General features: G+C 33.0%; 1 protein-coding gene and 1 long non-coding RNA gene across 3 annotated transcripts in view; one reads left to right on the plus strand and one right to left on the minus strand.

Moving 5' to 3' along the window:
- LOC125051255 (protein dachsous) overlaps positions 1 to 21,211 on the plus strand; it is a 237,852-nt gene that overhangs the window by 96,984 nt on the left and 119,657 nt on the right. The gene's annotated exons all lie outside the window — the stretch shown is intronic.
- LOC125051257 lies at positions 753 to 2,333 on the minus strand. The gene is made up of 2 exons (XR_007117261.1): positions 2,231 to 2,333; positions 753 to 1,673 (listed from the first exon to the last, which is right to left on the minus strand). It is a non-coding gene; the product is annotated as an uncharacterized LOC125051257 (long non-coding RNA).

The following is a 21,211-nucleotide window of genomic DNA, read 5'->3' on the forward strand; positions in this document are numbered from 1 at the left end:
TTTCAGAAAACACGTATATTTCGTCATTAGCGGCCTTCACACGTACAGTTCGATCCGTATGAAACAGTCCGCGCCATTCCGATCTGTCGTCCAATCCGTCCGTGTAGACGTGACAAGCGCGTGGTGGTTTGACATTTCGATTCGGCGCATTGGTGTGTACGAACGTTTGTACAGTTTTATGCGGGTGCCTCGTGTGGATGACAATTATTTCAAAATGGCAGTTTGGAGCGTGGAAGCAGTGACAGGTTTTATAAGGATATATCGGGAACATCCATGTTTATGGCAAGTTAAAAATAAGTCGGCTTATACAAACCGTAATTTAAAACAAAAAGCATACGGCGAACTCATAGAATATAGCAAAAATGTTGGTTTTACAACGGCGAACAGGGATTTTGTCACGAAAAAAATACAAAATCTAAGGGGAGCATTCCGCAAGGAGTTAAAAAAAGTGTCTGAAACCAGAAATAAAAGCGGAAGTGCACAGGATGATATATATAAACCAAGTCTTTGGTATTATGATCAAATGTTATTTACCAAAGACCAAGAATTGCCGACTCCAAGTATTTCCAATATAGACATAGAAAATGAAAATTCCCAATACACAAACGTCGCTTCACAGTTATTTTCTCGAACTAACTCAGTATCACCTCCACGAGATGTCTCACCATCACCACTACAGGATACTACTAATATAGCATCGCTACCAATTAATGCCGAAAATACAAATACTAAGGTAAGATAATAAATACACGTTTTTCACAGAAAACCTTTTTATTACGTATAAGTAAGTGATTATTATCATTTTAAAATTAAATTAAATGATTATTACATAAAAATTAAAGGTTTGTCCATATTAACAGCTATGATCTACCAGCGTTTATCATAGTTTCTTGCCAAGAAACCTTACCTATTGTATTGAAATATGTTTTGTATTCATCTCTACTCTGTTTAGCTAAGGAAGGCACATTTCTGGCCGAATATCTGTTCAATGGAGTTAGTTCAGAGCTGTTTTGGCGCCAATCTCCGTTTAAAACAGTACTCGATTCAATATTTTCTCTGTCCACGGTTGATGCTGACATATAAAAATTACTTCTCTTTCTTAAAAAATTATGAATACTACATATTGCTAGTACTATGTAACATATATTTTCTGGTTTCATGTTAATAGGTGTACGTAGTATCTGAAATCTAGAGGCAATTATGCCAAAAGTATTTTCAACAACATTACGAGCACGTGAGAGTCTGTAATTGAAGATTCGTTTTTCATGATCAAGTTCTCTTTGCGGGTAGGGGGTCAAAAGGTTTTCATTCAATGCAAAACCTTCATCACCAATGAAAACGTAATTTAAATAATGATCATTCTCGCTTCTCTCGGGTAAATTTAATTGTCCTCTTAATAATTTGTTGTAAAAGGTTGTGTATTCAATAACACCCCCATCGGACATCCTGCCATTTTTACCAACGTCAACAAAAATAAACTCATAGTTTGAGTCTACCAGAGCCATTAAAACCATACTATAAAAGTTCTTATAATTGTAATATTTTGCTCCAGAATTGGCAGGAGGAATAATTCTTATATGTTTTCCGTCCAGTGCGCCTCCACAGTTAACAAAGTTCCAATGATCATGGAAACCTTTAGCAATTTCCAGCCATTCTTCTTTGCTTGTAGGAAACTGTAAAAAATATTCATTTTTATTACATTTTTTTCAGGAATCAACCCCTACTCCACGGGGAACGAAGAGGAAGTCAAATATAATTGACACTCAAATTAAGTTCATTAATGTATGCACAGAAGCACTTCAAAAAAATAGCAGACAGATGACAGAATATGAAGCTCTAGGAGTGACAATTTCAAAAAAATTTGAAAAAATGGACAAAGTCCAAGCTCTATATGCAGAATCAATTATACATACAGTTATGCGCAAAGGCATTTTAAAACAACTAACAGAAACGTCTGATATATGTGATAAACAATGCAATAAAGTTGTATTTCATACTAACATTTCTGGGCCATCGTCATCGTCTACCCCACTTCAAGAAAACTCTGATATAATTTTATCTGAACCTCAACATACTCATAACACAGAAAATACAGAATCCATTCTCAAAGAATACTACCATAACTATGATGACGCTAACTTTTGAATTCATTTAAATTTGATTATGTTAATTTTGTCTCGTATTCGTAATTAAAAAGGTAAATTAATTAAAATAGTGTTTTAATACTTACCCTCATGTAATCTTTCCTCAACGTTTCGTAAATCGCTTTACACGTTTCCGGTATTATCTTGCTTAGAGCTGATGTAGAAATGCCAGAAGAAAATTTTAAATCTCCAAATGAACGTCCAGTTGCCAGATATCTTAATGTTGCGGAAAGACGTTCTTCTGGTGTTATGCATTTTCTCATAACTGTATCTTGCTTAGTAATTCTGTGACGGATAAGTTCCAATAAGCAATCAAAATTATCGCCGTCCATCCGTAGGTAATTTTTAAAATCTTCTGGATAGTTTTCTCGTATTTCTTTTAACATGGGTAAATGTCCAAATTTTCGTCTATATTTCTTAACCCATACACGTCTCCTTTTTAGATTATTAAAACCAACCACAAAACCAGCTAACGCGATCACTAGACGTGTATCCATTTCTACTGCACCGGTTAAAACTGAAAGAAAACTTTTAAAATTGGTCGACATTCCACGCGCCATTCCATACTGCGATCTAAACTCTCGAAAAGCATTTATACGTACAGTTTTATCTGCAGGAAAGCGAAATAGACAGTTTGAACCGCAGTTCAAACTGTTATTACAATTGAAGCGTAAAGTAGAAGCACAGATCAGCGCGCGGTCTAGTCTGCACAGATTTATCTGCAGATTGGTGCGCAGTTCCAGAAATGCCATTCCGAACTGCACGTGTGAAGGCCGCTATTAATTTTTATGAATGTCGGTGACCCTATAAAACTTTAATAAGGACAGTTTTACAAAGTAAACATACCTATAATATTTTTAATTATTAAACTATCGGCTGAGGTAGAAAAACTACGAACCTAGAACTTAGAAAGTTAAATTAAGTGAATTTTGTAAAAACAAGTTTTCCGTTATCCGTAATAGAAATATAATAAAATATACTTTTAGTGTTTATTGGGATATTATATTTAATATTAAGAATCTCAAGTAATTAATTTGCTATATAGTCAATAATTTATTACTCTGTATTTTTACTTTTTTTGTGATCTTCACAATATTTAGTAAATAAGTAGCATTTATCATTCCAATAATTTGTTGTAAAAACATTTGTAATAATACTGTTTTTAAATATAATCATATGTGCCACCACACTCAAATGGGACCCATGAAGGGACTGGTCATTAGGTGTTATTTTTTAAATAGTTTATTGCCAGAATAAGAGAAGTTGGGATTTGTACTGTTATACAATTACTCAACGTAATACACAGTTTATAAAACCTATTTCTTTGTAGAGTTTTATTAAATACAAATACTGCGGCAAAATTGATAATTTCGTTATCGTAAGTTATAAAAGGAGCTACTAAATGCAGTATAATGAATTCTCATAAAAGTCGAAGGAACATTTTATTGCGATATTATTTTAACTGTTCTTAAGTCGTAAAGTGTATTGCAATTCTTTGTACCATAATTTAATTTAATTAAATTTTGAAAGTGGATTACACCACCACTATGTGGACCCAGCTGCCCAATGAAGTATTTCCAAACCAATTCAACCAATTCTTAAAAGGCCGGCAACGCACTTGCGAGCCTTCTGGCAATGTAAGTGTCCATGGGCAGCGGAGCGGTATCACTTAACATCAGGTGACGGGCAGGAGCCCGTTTGCCTCCTATTACATAACAAAAAAAATTTATTTGTTACATACTAGTTTAGCATACAGATATAAAACTAAAATATATATAGACTGGAGTTAAGTTCGGTGGCGGTTGTTTTAGAATTTAGGGAAGTTCATATATATGTTAAATGAAACTCTTTGTTTAAAGCTAACTGTCAACAGGCTTTAATCGTTTAAAATATGAGCTTATAACACAAAATTAGGGGTAGTGGGGTTGCGAGACTAGACTAACAAAAAACTAACTTGACTAATTGAATTGTTTTTAAATCTTAGTGACACTAATGTTACCTATAAAGAATAGAAGTGTAGACCTATTGAACAATATCGGAAACGAAAATGTTATAGTACAATTTATGAGTGTGAGTAAAACTAAAGGGCTCATTTTAGATTCAAGTGTGCGATAATTGCTAACATTTGGTTTGCGCTTTATTATTAACTAAAATATTTATAATTAACTTAATGTTAGGTTACATAATTCTAGCAAGTTTTGAAATAAATAATTTGGTAAACTCTTACGTGGCTGATGAAGTAGGTACAGGTTCGTATAGGGTAAATCACGGCAGGTCCCAAATAAAATATATCTTGTTTTCTGAGAATTGGTTACAAGTTATAATCGGAATTGTATACAAAGTAAAATATGTGTGTAGTTCTCAAAGTATAATATTGAAAGCATGGTTTAAAATTGGCGTACAGATTATATATAGCTCCCGACTTCGCCTGAAGTAATAAATATTAAACACAATTTCTTACAATAGAACAACATAAACTCAAAAATGTCAACAAAGATTTTCAAAGGCACGCACTTACAAAAACAGTTGATAGGAATATAGTTCTTATGCTTTGAATATAAAGCCGAGTTTCCTTTAAGCTAAGTGAGGTTTATTTGTAGTCGTAAAGACCGACTTGGTTTAAATATATTCTTAAAAGTAATTTGTTTCTTGGTTCAAGCATTATTATAATCCATTTTTGTATTGATTATTGTTAGGCAGTAGTAAAACTATTACATTATATACATCGATATATATAAAACTATATTATATTGTAAGTGAAGCTGGCACATTTTTCTCTAAAACTTTTTAATGCTTTTGCCCAACATAATAAATGAGCAGTGTTGGCCCAGTGACTTGAGCGTGCACCTCTCATCCCTGGGGTCGTACGTTCGATTCTCGGCTGTGCTTGTACAGTGAAGGAAAACATCGAGAGGAACCCAATATGCCTTAGACCTAAAAGGTCGACTGTGTCGGCACGGAAGGCTGGTCACCTACGATGCGCCATTGGTATTTTCTATGCCCTAAAACCAGAGATATTCCTCCTCTAATGTCTCTTAGAGTAGATTCAGAGTCGAGACTGAAGTCTAAGTATAGGCTTAAATGTCACATACGGATTGCATTTGAAATACAATACATACCTTAACATGTAAGAATTACGGCAAAATGTGTTGTGTTCAGTTATATATTGTTAACTAGATGACCCCGTGAACTTTGTTTCACCAACATATATTTGTGTCAAAACTTAAAACAGACCAAAGAGGTCGGCCCTCATACAGCAGACTACATACTAATACTATGAAACACATATTTTTGAAAAAATCTACAAATATGTAAATGACAATTAACAATTTTTCATTTGTAAAAAGTCGTCCAATTTCCCATATAAGAACAGTTTCTATTGGGAAATTCAATTGTCGTTTTTAGTATTTTTATTTACGTTTCCCATCGTTTAAACCTTCCCTGATCTTCCACAAATATTTTAAGATCATAATTAGCCAAATCGGTCCAGCCGTTCTCGAGTTTTAGCGAGACTAACGAACAGCAATTCATTTATATATATAGAATATATATATAGATAGATTTTGCGTAGGCTTTAACAAATGCGCCTAAAGAAAGCTTTGTCCATATAATATTAAATTATGGTCTGGATAACTCACAAAACAAAACACGGCCAATACGTTTAATTCCGACATGGCTTCCCGAATAGGGTCCCGGTTGCTTGTATAGTTGTGGCATTCCCCAGCAGTTCCAATCGCCATATTGGGCTGCTATTGTAAGATACACTGCTAGTTAGCGAAACGATTCACGTTGCACGATTAGGCTCATGCGTTTAGTTCTAAATAAATATCTAAAAATTGTCGATATTATAATGAGTTATCACAAGGGTTGCGACGAAATGCAATGCTTTTCTTGCTTTGAAATACTCATTATAAGCTGTTTAGTTCTTATTTAAGTCATCGCTTATGATTTTTAGTTATAGTTTTCTATTGGTTTGCCGAAAATCGAATCTCCGTGTTTGATAAACGTTAACTCAGTACACATTATGAATAGGCTATTATTGTATGACTAAGTATTGATACTAATATACTGTTAAGTTTTGTCCTAATAACTATATGTAATATGTATTTTTGCACTTCTTGCCTACCTTATTATTACATACAATTTGTATGACTCAATACTTGGCGATTAAAAAGTGTGGCGGAAAGTTTCTTGCCAGTTCTTCTTACCCGCTCTACGCCCTTGAATTGCGAACAATTTACAATTAATTTAACTTCTTTCTGACGATTCATAAGTGTACTTGTTTACCTTTATGAATAAAGATATTTTTGAGTTTGAGTTTGTCTAATTTAATACATTATTTTTTGTCACAGTGGTAAGAGATCGCTCGAAAGCGATAAGGCCGCCAGTTGCACTCCTTTTCATTTAATTATGTTAAATTTTTATATTGTAATGCAACGAAGTGTTAATAAATAAAATAATATGAATTAATAAAAATAACAGAATGTTTAATATAAATTCTTAATGCCATAAAAATCACTTAAACGAAAATTAGTTTTAAATGGTCTTAATCCTTAAAAATATACCAGATTAAAACATTCAAAACGTCGTTAGCGCAACATCTGATTTTAAAGCTAATCGGTCTGCTACTTCAGTAGAGTGCCACGCTTGACACATGCGACATTTTCACTAATCCACATAATTAAAAGGTACAAAACCTTATCGAGATTTTAATCAGAGCCCATTAACGTTTTGTTACCTAACACATATCGTGTTGCAAAGTATAAAATTACATGAACATAAAGCAGTTTAAACACGAATGCTAATAGAACTCGTGAACGCTCGCCACTGCTTTAATTGTCACTAACTAAATGGTCGGATAGAGCCTAATATGGTGGCAGAGCCTCCGTGGTCACGTCCACGAACGGCTGGGAATTTAGATAAACTACCTTAATGGAGCGATCTAACATAGTAGCTGACTAGCGATGCCCGCATTTACTTAAAATTAGGATGGAAATTCCATTTAACGAAATTCACTTCGAAAACCCACTCGACAAATAGTTTTGAAAACAGCTTGATTTTATAAGTGTCGGCTTTGTGTTAAAAATAGACTAAATGCACTATTCCTTAATATTAAAATAATTTCTACATATTTTTTAGACTTGATAAATACTTTGTGCAATAATTTTTGATTGTAACACATTTTAGAACAGACAAAGATAATTTCTAATGAGCAGTATTGGGATTCCTGTTGAGAGCGTTTCGCGATCTATACTTGAGACGACGGGTGTGACATAGGAATTCACCTACTTTTAAAAATTATTAATAAAAAAGACTCAGAAATGTGTCCCATTAGGGCATGGCACATTTTACATTACTACGCGTGGTACTTGTTGCACACTCCCTCGAGAGGGGTGAGCTTTGGCTCGTTCGGGGCGTAAGCCCCCTTCGGGTGCTGTATATTTTTCGCACCCTGCTGATACAGAATGGTACGGGGTCGGGCGTATAGCCCTTGATGGGGGCCGCAGCGCGCGAGGAGACGTAGGCTCTACTGTCCGATGCCATTACTAAAAATATTCTCTTCTATAAAAGGACGTCTTAAATATATATTTATAGATAAGGCGTAAGGATCTGTTTGTTTTATATAAAACCTTTGTTTGAGCAGTTAATGTCGTAAACAATTCATTATTTACTTACAGGTATGAATCTTCACGTAATAAAAAACGATAACAATTTTATAAGCCCTAAACGTCAGTAGAAGTTGTAAGATCACATAACATCACGTGAAATACCTGGTAGTAAACGTTAATTGAATTATCTATGCGTGTGCGCACGTTATGTGTATAAGATGTTTTATAGTAAACACTTAACTTTCTGAATTGAAAACAAAAGATAATCCGTTCGGTACATGCAATTTTAACGATAATCTTTATCTAAATATGTACTTGGGAATTAAAACCTCTTTTTAAGCGGATATAACTACTGATATATTGACTGAAAGTAATTGAAGAAAAAAAGAAACAAAAGAATATCGAAACTTATTATTCCAGATGTGTTTAGTCATAAATATATGGCAGGCGAATCGGTAGAAACAGGTGCTTAGCTACTTTGGCCATAATGCCAGGAGAGAACCGAATAGTCTCGACAAGTTAGTAATGGTTGGGAAGTGATGGCAGGAGAAGTCGGGGTCGATCGCCTACCCGTTGGTCTGACCAATACATAGAATTATGGAGTATCCCTAATGCACTAAGACAACCTAAGAATAGAGTAGTGTGGACGCAGTAAGTCATCGTATCGGTAGGGCTTTTCAAGATAGGCATGACCTTCAGTAATGAAGACTACAAAGAAAAATAAGATATGGGCAGACACGTCATAGCTCGACATAGGTACGGAGTAAAATAAGACAGTCTCTTGTTATTCGATATTCATTTGTTTCTGACTCCTATTTCGGACAGATCAGATGCACGGTTATATATAATGTATTGCTTATATTGTAATAAGCATAAATATAGTTGGTCTTATGCTTCCTCAGATAAAAAAGTCACCAGAAGTTTTTCAATATTTTTTCTGCAGGAAGCAGTGAGTAATAAAAACTCATGAGAATTCATGAGTTTAAATACTTTATTACGTGCTCTTAATTTCATAAAAACAATTTAATGATTTTGTGCTGCTTAATGTCGGCGCCACTGTTTGCTGTGCCATATTTTATTACTTACCTTTTTATGCTAGGAATAATTATTGAAAAACGTTGATATAATTTTATGTTAGTACAAAAAAAACTTTACTTTGAAGAAACCGAATGCAATTAATAGTTATTAAAAGCTTTAAAGTTCATCTGTAATAATCTGTCCTGTGGTAACTTTATAGAGTATTAAAATGATCGACAATTATTTCTATCTACCAGTACATCTTCAAAAACATTCTTATCATTTCCGTTCACAGTACAAATGTATAATTTTCAGTATAATCGAGCTAATTTTGTTATTCACATTAACTACGAATCGGATAATCCGACACATAATTAGGCCCAAAAATTCGGATGCACCTATAATTTTGTTCCAGAGACAATCTCGGAATCGGAATAACTTACAATTTTCATGGATTTTTTATTCAATTTTTGGATAGGAGCTGAGAATACCAACAATGACACGGGATGACCTATAATTACTCCCCGCTACCCGCGGCCGAAATTACGGAACCATCAAACCACTATCCCGAGAATAAAAAGATAAAAAGCTCCGCCAATGAAAATGATTCATTCCATTCTAATGAAATTCAACCTTCTTTAGTTTATGGAGATATCATTTTTGTCTGTGGAAGATTTAAATTTGGAATAATGATGCAACCGTTTCGAGTCTAGACCACTTTGATTACGTTTTTCGGTGGTCATGTTTTTACGAATTACATTGGATTGAATTATTGTTTTGAAGGTTTAATACATTTTTTTAAATAATAAAAATTACATTCAAAACTACGTATATTGAAAAATACAATGTATTGAATATTTTTATTATGGAATATAAGATACATGTATCGCTTATTCCACGTCATTTATTTTGAATTTGAATCGGTAAACGTTCCTACATCAAGGCAAAGAAGACAGAGGGTGTAGGCCGAGAGAAAAAGCTCGCGTAAAAAACTCTCGGTACTCTTTTAAAATAAGCAAATCATCATACAAAATGGCAAACAACACTTATTTTAAAGAAAAATATGACAAATTAATTAGAAGTAGCCTGTCTAGCACTAGTCCCGGGCCCTTTTATCAAAAAGAACTCTTACGGTCTTTCATAAACGTGCTATAAACGTTGATTAGTTGAAGTGTGTCTTGTTTTTTTTTTAGTGAAATTAGTTGGATTCTTTAATTTATTAAAATGCTGTGTTATATTTTATACTAAAATCTCTTCCATCAAAAACCGGTCATTAATATAACGTCAATATATACGTCATCCATTACTTTGTCTAGATAAATTACTCTAATAATTAAGTGTGAATCACAACATATTAACGCTACAGGACCCTTGGTATCAAGTTTTTTACTAAGAATTTTGAACGTTGATAAATAACAGACATCTGCCTGATAAATATGATAGATGAGGTTGTTGACCCCGGGGTAATAAGAGGCACAATACCAAAACTAGTTCCTGTAATTCGATTAATCTCCTGTTTTTCCTGTTTAGACCATTCTTAGAAGACTGTTGAATAGGGTTTTTACTGGTTTGCATATTAATTTCATACATTTATCTCCAATACTTTGTAATTAGTCCAGTTTACTTCATCTCCGTATCATATAAAGTGTATGATATAAAGAAAATGTTATGTGTAGTTAATATAATAATTATTAATATTTTTACAAAGAAAAGATTCAGACAGTTTCTTAATAACGTGCTTAGTTTTCTAATCCATCGAGGGAATATCCTATCCTTGTTAATATTGAGAATATTTTATTTGGTTTAAATAAATTAATATTTTGTTACATCAGTCTTACGTAGGACTCACAGTGGTTGTGAACAGCGTATCTGTTCTACTAACCTATAACCATTCTTCACATATTACAAACCTACTTTCTGTGAGTTAAATTGAATTTCAAGGACAAAAATAAAACGAAATATTCTCAGAACATAAGCTTTTTAAGGGCAGAAATGTTATAGCAATAGTTAGGCACTTTAATAGTGGCTCTGAGCCATGCCTTATAATTTAGCTCCATATCATTACGCCGAAGTGGGCTTTGGATAATGATGGACCAAAAAAATATAATGACGAATAGACCAATTAGGTGAGACCCTGACTGTGTAACTTTTGAAGGATGTATTAATGTTTAAAATGCGGGTTTTATTTTGTTCTAGATTTGAAATATTTTACTTTGTTCTTTTAAATAATCGTGTTCTTAGTTGTACAATCAATAATGTATATATGTTAACGTAAAATTGTAAACACTGTTAGATTGTAATCTATCTCGCGAGATTATAAACTGTCGAAAGATTATGAACCTCAGCTTACTGCTTACAATTTAACGTATTATTATTCGGTAGATTGTACTACACTAACTTAGTTATCATTCAAACTTCTTTGGTCAATTACAGATAAATTTTACTTTCCAACAATTTCATATAACTACCGAATAATAATACGTTAAATTGTAAGCATTTCGTTGAGGTTCACAATCTTTCGACAGTTTATAATCTCGCAAGATAGATTACAATCTAACGGTGACATATACATTGCGCGGCATTTAGGAAAGCTTTTGACCAAGAAAATTTATATTTGAAAAGAAAATTCTAATTTCCTTCATGAAGATATTTAAGATGTTGGCAGATATGCAAATTATGTCACTGAACGTCTCCATGTGAAAAGTACGTAAACACAAAAAGGGAGAGAGTTTTTTTTTTGTTCTACGTAGGTTATCTTCACATATAAGTTACAAATCAATGTATACAAAATATTGTAAAAAACTATTTAAAAAGAGTAAGTATGGAGTTTCTTGCCCTTTCTTCTCCATATGAAAAGTGCCTTTATAATAGGCCTAATTGAAAGTAATGATTTGGCTTTGAGAAGAATCTTTTATCGATTAACTTCCACTGTAGTTGCTCATAATGAATTATCCCTAATACAATATCTGGAAGTTCGATATTTAAATGATATTTCTTAACTTGATAACAATTCTCTTGCGTATAGGACATTAACCACGTCTTTCTAGCCTAGTTGGTATCGAACACCATAGCCTGGAGATTATAATTCCGCTTCTCAGTAACATTAACTGTTTCGGTACTGAAATTTTGCCGGCATAGAATGTGTAGATTTCAAAACACACCTTGCAAAGCAATTATAGTTTTTATAATCTAAATTCGTATAAAAATCGTGACCGCAATTATGTAATCATTTTTAATATATAAATAATACATATATTATTAGCGGTTCTTTGTTTGTCGGATTCAGATAATTTTAGTATTTACTTTAATTCTTATGTTGCGTGATTTGATGTAATTTTCTGGAAATAATTATGTTTTGATGTCACCCGGGTTTGAACTTACAGCAATTTTTTTACCCTGTTGCTCATTTGCTCACTTGGCTTCGTATTATTTGCTAGACATTTTTACAGCATATAAAAAATCAGATTTCTGTTTCGTGATCATTTGTTTTTATAATAGAAAAGTAGGTGGTCAGCCTTAGTTCCTGATGCACGCCGTCGACTTTTTGGGTCTAAAGCGTTCCAGTTTATTCCCAATGTTTTCCTTCACCGTACGACTGACTGTTAAATGCGCACATAGAAATTCCATTGGTGCACAGCCTTGGTTCGAACCTACGTCCCCAGGAATGAGAGTCGCACAATGATAACACTAAACCAACACTTCCTCGTTATTCTCACTAATGGGAAATTACTATAAAAAACACTGACAGTTGTTTAAATTATTGTTGTTTAAATAGGTACCTATAGGTTCTTTCTTAAAAATGTATTTAATTAAATACCACTTTTAACATATTGAAATGTGGATATTTATCACAGTCTAACTATACTATATAACATATATATATGACAAGTATTTTAGTACCTAAGTTCACGTGATTAACAGCATGATTACACTTTTTGATTCAAAATCAATTTTAAGTATTATTAGTCACAATCGCAATACACATGAATAGACGTAAAAATAAATTTCCCTCTAAATACCATTGTGGTTTATGCTACGGTATTTTTTCATGGGTAAATATGATTGCGTTTCTGTTGTCTTTGGTAATGGGCGGCTTTCTTTATTCTTTAGAATAATTAAATATTTAACAATCGTATACCATAAAATCAATTTATATTGTCTTTGACATCGTTTAATAGCCGTAACTGAAAATTATCGAAAATTCCTCGTGTGAACAAACAAATTTGAATGATTTTTTAACAGCGCATAGAACTTCGAGTGACTAAAGTCTATAAATTTATATAAAATGTGATATTTTCGCTATTTCGCTATTTATTAGCTAAGTACTTACAACCTCATTTTATTACATTTAGATTGGTTTTGGTATCACTTTCCTATTACAAACTATTTTCATATAATACAATTTCCTTTCATTAGACTGTGAAAAGATTTGCGTTACGTTAGATTTTCATAGGTATTTTAATTGCTAAGAGTAAGTTTCCCTTCTTTAATAACTATTAGTTATTAGAAAACTGTGGTAATATTTTATTCGTTCATGGGAAACATAACTACAGACAAATTGGTCGGCAATCAAAGGCTAACGGTGAAGCTGGCGATTGATTTCTTTTATAACTTTCGAAATATTTTGTTCCGGTTAAGGGGAAACTATTAATGTATGTAACATACTATTCATTTTATTTATGTTTATATATAAGAACTAGGACGAAACAGATTGTTCTTAGGACCCCAGATCTATTGCTTTCCTCCCTTTAAAAATATTAAAAAAATATTATAATAAAAAAAAACTTGGATGCTGATTATGATCTGTACTCCTAAAAATGGGTGTCTATGGGCTGCGATGACTGCCCTTTTTGGGCGTCCCACAGGCTCATGTGCCCCCCTATAATATAAAAAAAAGAAGACTGAGGACCCCTGGCTCTTACTAACAAAGCTCTTTATTTCTTCTTAAATTGGACTAAATGTAATATATTTATTTTAGCTAATTCGATTTTCAAAAAGTCTTCATGCAAAGTGCAAAGATATATAACTCTATAACACGTTACATTCCCTTCCTTTTCTATAATTAAATAAATTTGAATATCGAATCAAGACAAGCCCTTTTTTAATAAAATAGCTTTCCCTTAACAAAGCCGACAGATCAAACCACATACATCTATTAGCGATTCGTTACACTCCGGACGTGGCTACATTTACATGTATTTTAATTGCCACAAATTACATCTTAATTAATATTTTTAGCTAACGTTAAATGATAGGTAAAATCACCTTATTAGGCGTGTGACGTTCAATTTGACGGTTAAAACATAACATCAGGAACTCGCGGTCATTAGATTTATATATTATATATATATTTAATTACACAATTTTCCTTTTGCTTTAATAGTAGTACGAGCAGTGTTGGCCCAGTGGCTTCAGCGTGTCACTCTCATCCCTGAGGTCGTAGGTTCGATCCCCGGCTGTGCACCAATGCAATTTCTGTCTATGCGCACATTTAACATTCGCTAGAATTCGCCTTAAACCCAAAAAGTCGTGTGTCAGGCACATGACGCTAATCACCTACTTGCCTATTTGGTTGATGAATGATCATGAAACAGATACAGAAATCAGAGGCCTAGACCTAAAAAAGGTTGTAGCACCACTGATTTTTTTATTTTGTATTTTATAAAAATAGTACAATTTATAATGAAAGTAAATATTTTTATATTATAATTAATTATATTACATGTTTACAAATGCGTATACAAGCCATTAACACATAGTAATAATTTATTTAATTATAAAACAATAATCGTTTGTTACATAGATTCTTATTTGACAAATCATTATGTTCATTCATTTGTCAAACAAATTTTCTTTGCGCCGATGGTTTTTTGTCGACCATCTTTTATTTATTACTGAAATTTAATGTTTATATTTGATCTATAAATGGTTTTTAATTATTGTTTTGGATATTTTATCATTATTAAAATGTTGGAAGCATTGTTGAGCTAAACAGCGCAACTCTCATTCCTGAGGTCTTAGGTTTCCTTCACTCGTACGGTGAAGGAAAACAGCACAACGAAACCAGCATGCCTTAAATTAAAAATTTGTGTTATAAAAACAAAAAAACGATTACTATACAGAAATATGAGGTCAAAACCAAGCGTTGTAGCGCCACAATTTTTATAAATAATATGTTTTACATGATACAATTATAATTTCATATACAAGGGTTAATTAAAACCAAACAGTTAAGATAATAATATCTTATAAGACATTAAATTCGAGGAAATCGTTTGTACGTTGTGAATATATTTTTTGTTCTACATTCCCGTAATAGAACTTGGAACCATTCACATATCTCTATCGGATACCAGTTTCCAATGAACCGTTCAGTCGTTAAGGCTCGTGATGACAAGGCGTTAAACGCGTGATTAAAGTTAACAAAATACATCAAACTATATGCCATAAAGTACACAGAGTAGTGTTGGCTTATTGACTTCAGCGTGTGACTCTCATCCCTGAGGTTGTAGGTTCCATCCCCGGCTGTGCACCAATGGACTTTCTTTCTATGTGAGCAATTAACATTCGCTCGAACGGTGAAAGAATACATCGTGAGGAAATCGGTTTGCCTTAGACCCAAAAAGTCGACGGCCTGTGTCTGGCGCAGGAGGCTGATCACCTACTTGCCTATTAGATTGAAAAATGATAGATACAGAAATCTGAGGGTTATATCTAAAAAAGGTTATAGTGCCACTGAAATTTTTTATTTTTTATTTATAAAGTATACAGTTTTCAGTTGATAATAAAAAATATTTTAGGACTAATTTAGAAGTTGTAATGACTGTCAAATACCCTCAGTCCCAGTTCACTGAGATTTAGATGTACTTTTGCAAATGAATTACCATGAAAAATGAATTTACTAGCTTTATAAGATCTTATTTATTATACCGTAATTGTCTTAACTATTAAAATTTACTAACTTATATTATTCTTTTCAGGTATGAAACTTTCTACGGAGCCTTCGTACGTAAGTTATATAAAAGTTCATGCACAAAAGCCTTTCGTTCAGCGCACCAATTCCAGCTCGGACGCGGCGATTATTATCAAAGTTTGTACACACGATGAGGCTTTACGATCTTCTTTATTACGTCATAAAGCATGCTTGATGTATAGCAAATGAGTGGAAAGTGGGTTTGTACACACACTTCGATAATGGTTATATTTATAGGTAATTTTAATATGCCTTTTAGTCGAAATATTAAACTTTAGTGATTTATAGTTGTTAGCTTTATGCTCAGACTATTTATTTATTTATAAAAGCTTTCCAACGCTCGGCACACTGATACACACAGGTACAAGAAAAATAAAATACAAGATTTAACAAGCACTTATAGACAAACATAACAGACACGAAGAGATAAATAAGATTAAATCATAAAAACTAAAGGAAAATTTCAAAGTGTGAGGTAGCAACTATGGATTTCCTAGGTAGTTTATCAGAGGCTCAATCGGGATATCGGTAATTTTGGCCATTTGACTACTTTGACTATTGGCTGTTTCTTTCGCCTGCAGTTTCACAAGTTACGTGCATTTGTGTATTTGGGAAAGATTTATATATCGTTATATTTAAGTCCATTTACATAAAAACATCACACTGTCAAAATCCGTTCGGACGTTTTTCAATATTCAGTTTATCTATTCCATACAAACGGACGCGGCCTCATGCTATAAAATCTATTAAATATTGTATTATTAAAATTTAAATAGTCTAATAAATAAAATAAGTCTAAAAATAACGTGACTTGAACTAAATTCATTTACCTATTTAGGTAAGATTTTTTTTACTTTATATACCCTACATTTATAAAAGAGACCAATTATTCTACTTAAGTTAAGAAGATCAGAAGTGACGCTACGTAAAAAACCGGTGGCGCTACAACCCTTGATCTGGGCCTCAGATTTCTGTATCGGTTTGTGATCATTTGATTTTTTCTAATAGGCCTTCGGCGCCTGATACACGTTGTCGACTGTTTTAGGTCTAAGGCATGCCGGTTTCCTCACTTTATTTTCCTTCGCCGTACGAGCGAGTGTTGAATACGCACTTATACAGATCAGTTCACGGCAAAATCGGGGATTGAACCTATGACATCAGGGATAAGTGTCGCACGCTCAGATCAATAGACCAACACGCTGCGTAATAAAAAAAAAATTAAATAACCTTGGACTAGAATAATCTTTAATTATTATCGTTATTTAAATCAGTGTCGCGTATTCAATGAAAAAATATTATCTTAAAGCTTTGAAACTAGACATGACATTTCCGTATTAATATCAAAGGAAATGAAATTTATAATTAAATTAATACATAGCAATGAAATGTGGTCGTAAAGCAGAGATCTTGGACAGTTAAAGCTATTAACTAACCATTCAGGATTATTAATATCTCATTTACGTAAATATCTATCTTCACTTATATAAAGTTTACTCTGTGTGGTCTTTTAAAATAAATATGGTACCTACTCATACCAGATTTGAAAAGGCATTATTTCGATATTCCGTTGGCTAATTCCCCAACTATAATGTTCTCGGGGTTATTGAGTAATGTTATAAAATCAGTGGCGCTACAACGTCTTTTTAGGTCTGGGCCTCATATTTCTGAATCTGTTTCATGATCTTTGTTTCAATCTAATATACAAGTAGCTGATTAGCCTCCTGTGCCTGACACACGCCGTCGACTTTTTTTGGGTCTAAGACATGACGGCTTCCTCACGATGTTTTCCTTCACCGTTCGAGCGAATGTTAAATAGAACGAAAGTTCGAAGAAAGAAAGTCCATTGGTGCACACCCGGGGATCGAACCTACGACCTCAGGGATGAGAGTCGCACGCTAAAGCCACTAGACCAACACTGCTGCTGCCAATATAAGTAAATATAAATATGTATGTATAATCTATTTCTAACAACTTTTTGTATTATACATCAAACAAAAAGGGTCTCTAATCAACCATAACTGAGCGTATTTTAAGGCTTTTTTTTGCCGCGCACCACCACTATGTGGAACCAGCTGCCCTCTGAATTATTTCCGAATCAATTCGACTTAGGTACGATTAAAAAAAGGGTGTACCAATTCTTGAACGGCTGGCAACGCACTTGCGAGCCTGGCAATGAGAGTATCCATGGGTGGCGGTATCACTTAACATCAGTTGAGCCTCCTGCCCGTCTCCTATTACATTAAAAAAACCTGTCTAACCTCGTAAAGGCTTTATTGCGTAACGATTTTTGCAAATTCTAAAACCACATTTTGAATAACGAATAGTTTTTATAAATATTTAGTAGGACGCAAAATTTTACGACATTTTAGTATGAGTTTATGGTTTGAATATTTTTTTACAAAATAAAACGTTATCTAGAATTACCTATCATAAAATCAATCGAATTTTAATTTATTAGTATCCTAATCTTTATAGATTTTACGAGGCAATTACTGGTTTATTAAGGTTTTCGTCAATTAAACAGTTTTGTAGATTCAATATTATTTCACATCAGCTTGGTTACTAAAACAATATTGTAGACATTATGCTTTGCCGTTGTCACAAAAACGATCCTCCAAAATCAATTTCGATATTGAAATAAGTATGTTTCAATATCTGTAACGCTAATGTCAACCAGAAATTACATAGTACGAAAGTACTGCGCAGTTTAACAACGAAATCGCTATTTACGTGGTAAGTTTGCTGGTTTTTATTAACGAAAATTATACACCACTGGTAAGGAAATTGATTTTCTGATATTTAAACTGATCAACCAACGTCGCAAGTAGTTAGTAGGTAGTACACAATACTGCATGATTATTGTATTTATTTGGCGATTTTCCCTTACAATATGAGCAAATTTATCAGCTTATCAAAAGGAAATTCAGCTTTTCACAAATAAATAAGCCGAGTTCAAATCGAAAGCGTAATTCTCTCCGTATCTTCGAAAGATGTTGCCAATGAGTCTATAAAAACTGTCACATAGTAAAAATTGTATCTGCGGGTGCAATGATAAATCGCATTCTCAATTGTGACTCAGTAATGCTATTTCCACTAGGCAATAATGCTGTAACGTGCCGTGTAACAAATCACGCACATTGTAACGAGCCGCAAACAATGCGAGACAATTATGCGCGCGCGTCATCTGACGAGTCAGTGCCCCGCGGCTGCATTTTTACTTATTAGGGCGAAATTATTGTTATTTTGCTGACAAGTGATCGCTGTATTTGGTTAATGATTTCAGTTTTACTAAGCTGTGAAGGTGTAGAATTTTTATATGTGGCTCAACGTAGTAAGGAGATATGAAATCTCTAATTGCAGTTTCAAATAAAATGTTTCTGTCTTTATCAGTACGATATGGTACGATAGGTCGAATCACAGTTTTATACTAATGGATTGTTTACTATGTGCGCAATAATACGCGATCGAAAGGGCCAAACATTGTGAGGAAACTGGCTTAGACGTAAAAATCGACGGCGGTATCAGACTGAAGAGGTGACCTTAGATACCTTTAAGAAAAATAATACGAGTAGATCACATAATAGATACATAATCTCACCTAGAGGTTGTAGCGATACTTTGCTTCACAATTTGTTGAAAAAAAAAACCTATGTAGTATTTATCTGATTATATTTTCTTGAAAAATATTACAATTTTTACACACACGTGGAAAATATTTGAAAAATAAACTTACAATTTTGAATAAGCCTTACACACACTTGGAAAACTTTTCCGTATAAATATACGTTATACGTACATATATTCCGAGCTATTGGGTCACACATTTTGACTTACGTTTTTCAGTAGTTAAATTACACTGAGAATAATACTATTTTTAACATTAAAATGTCCGATACCTCATTTAAAATCAATGTTACCTACCTACCTACTTATTACCTTCAATAAAATTATGCGCAGGCATTGTTTTGTGTCATTGACCATTTTTTGCTCAATTCAATTTGAACAATAATGTTTTATTTGCTTAAAGAAACGTGATAAAGGTTTAAAAAAGCAATTTGCTATATTTCATTTAAATTAGTATATTGTATGGAGTTATATTTTTTGTCGCAGAAGCCTTTTTATGGAAAGTCTATGAATCACAGGCTGTTTATTTAATAGATAGCGCTCTTATAATCCTATTTTTATCAATTACTAGCGGCCCGACCCGGCGTCACTCGGGTTGACATTTATTTTTTAAATATTGTTGGTATTGATATGTTCTTTAATATTGTGTTACATTTTTTGTTCTATCATCAATAGTTTTTGCAGCGCATGCTTTGAAAGGTATTTTATAGGCATTTTTTTACACTTTGGGTACCATTATTGTAGTTTTAGTAGGGATCCTTATTTTTTTTCTTGCAATTAAAATAGCCATCAATCAGTGATAATGTAGATTAAAATGGTGAAAGAATTTTTAAAATCGGTCCAGTACTTTTTGAACCAACTCGTTGCAAATATACTTACATACAAATCTTTCATCTTTATAATATTAATATAGATATACATATATTGTTATATACTTTGTAGATCCTTTCTTCAATTCTAGTAGCGCCAAGCTCCACCTAAGGCTTGCTAAAAATTTGCCCTCCTATGTAACATACATAATTTTTATTATTAAAAAAGTTAATTGTTCACTTAAGAAACAATAATAATCGGTTTTTGGAAGAAATCACTTGGAAGTTGTTAAAGAAACACAGTAAGTAAATTTTCTAAACATATAATGTAAAGCTGAAATTCAAATTACAAGTATTTTAATAAGTTTTGGAATAACCCCCTTAACAATCGAATTGCCCCTTTTGTGGCGTGGGCCCAAGGACTAAGGAATAAGGATCAAGGACGAGAATTTTCTTGAAACGCCGGCTCGACGATGATGAGCATTCTCCAACTATGAGTTGTAGAAATTATTGTTACCGAATATGCCTGTGTCAAATATTTATATGTGTAATCTTAAATTAGTGAGTCGTAAGTTTTTATTGGCAGAAGCTGTTTTAAATTATTTATTATTTTGAGATACAGATGACTTCATAGCATTAACATACAAGAAAAGAGATGTTTGAATTATTAATTTATTTTATAAATAGACTAAGATTACAGGCTCACGAAAGAGATAAGTATAAAACAGTCATTAGTAAGTGAATTCATTAATTCAGTGGGTCTGACAGACCCATAAGTGATGCTATGGACACTGTACCTTAAGATTAATGGTCTTTACCGTTATTAGACTCCGAATAGGGATTAGTATTTGTGATTTCCGAACAGCTACTTCAGGTCACTGAGTCATATTACTTGTATTTATTATCTCTACCTATTACAACAATAAAGTATTGGTACAAAAAATCTGTCAAACCATGTTATGTTTTTAGAGTTTGGTAGACCGCTTGGAAGATAAATGTGGCTTGATTGTCGGAATAAGAAGATTTTTATTTTAG

This window comes from Pieris napi, chromosome 7 (assembly GCF_905475465.1).
Source record: "Pieris napi chromosome 7, ilPieNapi1.2, whole genome shotgun sequence".
NCBI lineage: Eukaryota > Metazoa > Arthropoda > Insecta > Lepidoptera > Pieridae > Pieris > Pieris napi.